We start from the raw sequence: 5,322 nt of genomic DNA, 5'->3' as shown, positions 1-5,322 counted from the left end.
AAATAGTTCATGCATGATTTGGAGGTTGCTTTGGGTCATTGTCCTGTTGTAGGATGAAATTGGCTCCAATCAAGCGATGTCCACAGGGTATGGTATGGCATTGCAAAATGGAGTGATAGCCTTCCTTAGTCAAAATCCCTTTTACATTGTACAAATCTCCCACTTTACCAGCCCCAAAGAAAAAGTGTCTGGGTAGGAGCCCAGGCACTGTCAGCAAGGTCGGCAGACGGTGGTGGCCGTCTGCAGGAGGTGGCGCAAGTCAGCGTAACCGTAGGACCAGGGACGGGCGGTGGCCCGCCGGTACCGAGCCGGGGAGCAGATTTGTACCAAGCACAAAGGCAGGGCCATCGGACCCCGACTAGGCTAGGAGCCGCCGACAATGGTCAAATCCGAGAGTGACCGGAACCCCAGGGGTTTCCTAACACCCAAGACCCGACAGAAGGCAACAGTCCACACAGAGAGGATAAACAGCCACCGCCATAGGCTAGAGATCCAAGGGCCAGCGCCTGCAGGCAAAATGAGCTCCTTCGGTACATACACGCCGGGGAGCGGACTACAGTTGGGAAACCATCGGAGTCTACACATACACAACGGTGCAGGGAAAGACAGCCACCATCAACCTGTCCGGGGAGAGCAAAGACACTGCAGCCAGCTGCGGGACCCGTCCATCCAGCCGTTTGGTTTACCAGAGACTCTGTGAATTTGTGCCTGAGTGAGTACCACAGTGCCATCCGGCACCGCGCTGCGCTGCCCCTGCAACCCTGCACCCCGGCCTTCCTGCCTCCCCGTATCACCATCCGGGCCCCGGGATCACCAACCCCTACCCACAGAAGGGGAACCAACATCCTAGCTGCTCCCTCCAATCGCTCCCGGGATCCCCGTCATCAGCAGCGGTGGTGCCCATTATCACCACGACCCGTGGTTGGCGTCACGAACTATCTCCCAAAACAAACCACCCCCTTTTCACTCGTGGGCGAGGAGCGCTGCTCGAGTCCCCGGGTCCGGCCCACCGCTCGAGCCACCGAGCAGCAGCAGCCGCGGACCCGAGCGTAGCGAGCGTGGCCCCTCCGCCCGCGACAACTTGGCGTCACGAACAGGATAGAACCAATCTACCTACCGGTAGAAGTGCGCCTTGTAGTCCCCGCCGGTGGCGTCTTTGGCGCGAAGATTTCCCGCTAGAGCGTCTTCTCCGAGCAGGGAAGGCGCGAAAGTGAAGTCCCGCCCCCAGAAGGAGGAAGTGCTGGAAAGAACCAAGGGGGGGGCGGGTGCAGGTGTACCTGATGTAACCGAAGGTATAAAGAGCAGGGACGCCAGGACTCTGCGATACATCCGGTTCCTGGAAGCACAAGCGCCAGTATGTCCACCCCATCTGAAAGCCCCCAGTCCCCGGAGCCTGCGCCCGTGACAGCGGCATGGCTGAATGCCCAAGTGATCTTACTGTGCTGTCGTAACCGGGCCCAGGTGCGTGATCTGCTGGATCGCTGGACCGCTGAACTGGAGGAGCTGGCTGCGGTCGTGCGGGCACATGAAATAGAGGCCATGCTGGAGGAGCTGGTGAGTGACCCACGCCCTTATGTCCCCGAGGGACCGGCCGCTGCGAATGAAGGACCCGGTCTACGCCCGGCCCCTGCAGGGCCCGCTCCATCGCCCGTGCTAGCCGCCCTTACTGCCCCGCTCAGCCCATCGTCCCCGATGGGGACGGCGGAGTCCGCGCTGATGCCCCGCCAGGGCCCAGAGGCCTGAGAGGACGCCGGCCAACCAAATGCCGGAGCGGTTAGCTCAGAAAAACTGATGGTGGTCTTCCATGCACCGACTGCCGACGGGTCGCTTGCCACTGAGGAGCCACAGGTCTGGGCTCAGTTGGAAACCGTATCTATCTTGCCGGATCCCGCCCTCAGCCCCCTGGAGTCCGATGACAGCGCCTCAGGGGCTGACACAGAGCCTGTCTGAGAGGAAGAAGGAGTCTTCAGCTTGTATAATATGGAGGCCACCTACATCCCTCAGAGTGGAAACAATGGATGCCAGGCGGCCCTTCCCCGGCGCGCCTGCCGGGTGCTGGAAGGGCTAGAGCCTGTAGTTCTTCACCTAGAGCAGGGTGAGGAGTACGGGAATGAGCAATAAAGGCAGCGGACTTCCGTTGCAACCCAGTTGTCCCCGTTGGGACCCTCAGCCCCTTGTTTCAGTTGAATGAATGAACACCAATGATCCGAATGACTTACCTGATTTATACCGTCCGAAAAAAGAGAAAGTTGTCCCCGTTGGGACCATCAGTATGTTTATTTTTCATCTGCCGTATTACTACTTCAAAACAGCCCACATGAGAAACTACTCATGAACAAGGCCGAGAACTTGCAGGCCAACCACGAACTTGTGATCTTGTAATTAATTTGTGGGCCGTTTTCCGTTGCTGCCTCCGGAGAGGCAGATTGGAGGAAGGACCCGCAGCAGAGTAGGCTGGGGTCCGGTCACCACCAGGACCGGTGGCCATACTCCGGGGGTCAGGGGTCCCCCTGAACGTGGGGTCCCCTGAAATGACAGCCGGGTGCGAGACACCGTACCCGTTCCCGCTCGGATGACCTGGACCAGGACTGGGGTAAAGGGGTGCTGCCCGTTTCTTAGGGGCAGCATCAAGGTGTAGGTTGCTTGGGTGGGGGAGCGGAGGAACATGAACCCGTCCGTTATTAATAAATATGTTTTTATGCCGTTAAGTAACGTTTAAGAGAAAAGCCTCCCATAAGGGAAGAATGAAAAATATGCTTATGTTATATGTTTTTTTACATTAAATTTTTATTTTTCAGAAATAAAACCAGTGATGGATGGGCAGCCAATAGGATCTCATTGAATAGGGAGTTTGTCCCTTGGACACCAGCACTATTTGGGTCTGCAGTGTGCTATTTATCATCAGGATACCCTCTTTAAAACAGCCATCAGGCTACAGAGGGTTTTTCTGAACCACCATTGTAGTTTACTATTGGACTCCTGAGGAACCCACTTCTGGGAGAAACGCGTTGAGGCTTGAAATTACTATTTTATTCATATCAATGAGATAAGTTTCCTCCCTACTGTCCACCTGCCACACCAATTTATTTGTTGCACTTATCTTAGGCACTGCACCTTTTTTCCGGCAGGGACTTCAGGAGCAGCAGGGAAAGTCGTCGCCGCGGAGTAGGGGCGCCACATCGCATTTTTAGGGTGCCAACCCCCGCTGTAAGGCAGTGCACAGATAGGTGCAGCTATTGAGGGCTAGCAATCTATCCTGTGCACTTTTAGTAATCACGGTGTGGTTTTAAGTGATTTAATAAAGTATTTAAGTTTTATAGGGATAGTCTATGTGCATGTAGAGCCTGTTTGTGCTCTCCTCTGAAGGGAATAGTACTCATTGTTGTAGGAAATCTTCAGTTTCTTGGCAATTTCTCGCATGAAATATCCTTCATTTCTAAGAATAAGAATAGACTGTCAAGTTTCACACTAAAGTTCTCTTTTTCTGGCCATTTTGAGAGTTTTAGGCTATGTGCACACGGTGCGTTTTTCGCGGCGTTTTTGCACGTTTTTCGGGTGCGTTTTTGGCCTCAAAACTGCATGACTTTGCTTCCCCAGCAAAGTCTATGAGTTTTCATTTTTGCTGTCCCCACACAGCGTTTTTTTTCAGCTGCGTTTTTGTGGTGACCACAAAAACGCAGCATGTCAATTATTCCCGCATTTTTCACTGCGCTTTTCATCCATTGAGTTCAATGGGATGTTGAAAGACGCAATGAGAAACGCAAATAGCTGCGTTTTGGTGCGTTTCTAAGACCAAAAACGCAGCTATAAACGCAGGAGGTGGGTAGTAAAGTGACGTGTACAGGAAGAGGATTCCTTCTGTCAGTATAGACAGAAGCGTGAATCCTCCCGGTACCGTCACCGTCGCTTCCACCTCCCGTCCTGTGCATGTCAGCTGCCGTGCGGCGCCATGTACAGGCAGGAGATGGAAGCGGCTGCGAAAACAAAAGTTAACAGTAGAAAAAAAAAAAAAAAAGTTATACTCACCTGTCTGCAGACTCCCGGTGCCATGCCCGCTCCCAGCTCCTCTCACGGTATCGCCACCCCCGCTCCGGCTGTGTGCAAACGGCCGGGAAACCTCCGGCTCCGATGGATGCAGGACCTGGCGATGGATCACCTGATGCAGTCACCTGATGCATCAGCTGATCGTAAGTATCGCGGTGACGCGGGCGCCCGGCCGGTATCAGCGGATGCGTCAGGAGACTTCATCCCTGATTACCGGCAGCTGCTGCAGCGATCGGACAGGATCAGACTCCCGCCCCATCGCTGCAGGAGCTGCCGGTAATCAGCACATAAGTGAGTATTATTATTTTTTTTTTTTTTTTTGCGCTGATGCATCAGCTGATTGTATAAAAGTCGTTTATACAATCAGCTGCTGTGTCATGTGATTCAGGCACTTGATCCTGACACATCATCTGATCGCTTTGCCTTCCAGCAAACCGATCAGATGATATTGGATCCAGATTGGACGGCGCGGGACCCTGACCCAGGATTACTGCGGAGGGGGGCTTCTTTATTTCAATAAAGATGGAGTCACTAATTGTGTTGTGTTTTATTTCTAATAAAAATATTTTTCTGTGTGTTGTGTTTTTTTTTTATCTTTACTAGAAATTCATGGTGGCCATGTCTAATATTGGCGTGACACCATGAATTTCGGGCTTAGGGCTAGCTGATAATATACAGCTAACCCTAACTCCATTATTACCCGGCTAGCCACCCGTCACCAGGGCAGCCGGAAGAGTTGGATACAGCGCCAGAAGATGGCGCTTCTATGAAAGCGCCATTTTCTGGGGTGGCTGCGGGACTGCAATTCACAGCGGGGGTGCCCAGAAAGCATGGGCACCCTGCACTGTGGATTCCAATCCCCAGCTGCCTAGTTGTACCCGGCTGGACTCAAAAATTGGGCGAAGCCCACGTCATTTTTTTTTTAAATTATTTCATGAAATTCATGAAATAATTTAAAAAAAAAGGGCTTCCCTATATTTTTGGTTCCCAGCTGGGTACAAATAGGCAGCTGGGGGTTGGGGGCAGCCCGTACCTGCCTGCTGTACCCGGCTAGCATACAAAAATATGGCGAAGCCCATGTCATTTTTTTTTTGGGGGGGGCAAAGAAATCCTGCATACAGTCCTGGAAGGAGGATGCTGAGCCTTGTAGTTCGACAGCTGCTGTCTGCTCTCCTGCATACACTATTGGATGGAGGATGCTGAGCCTTGTAGTTCGACAGCTGCTGTCTGCTCTCCTGCATACACTATTGGATCGAGGATGCTGAGACTTGTAGTTCT

Source organism: Anomaloglossus baeobatrachus, chromosome 2 (genome assembly GCF_048569485.1).
Source record: "Anomaloglossus baeobatrachus isolate aAnoBae1 chromosome 2, aAnoBae1.hap1, whole genome shotgun sequence".
NCBI lineage: Eukaryota > Metazoa > Chordata > Amphibia > Anura > Aromobatidae > Anomaloglossus > Anomaloglossus baeobatrachus.
The sequence above is the reverse complement of the archived record's forward strand: the minus strand, read 5'-3'. Positions refer to the sequence as shown.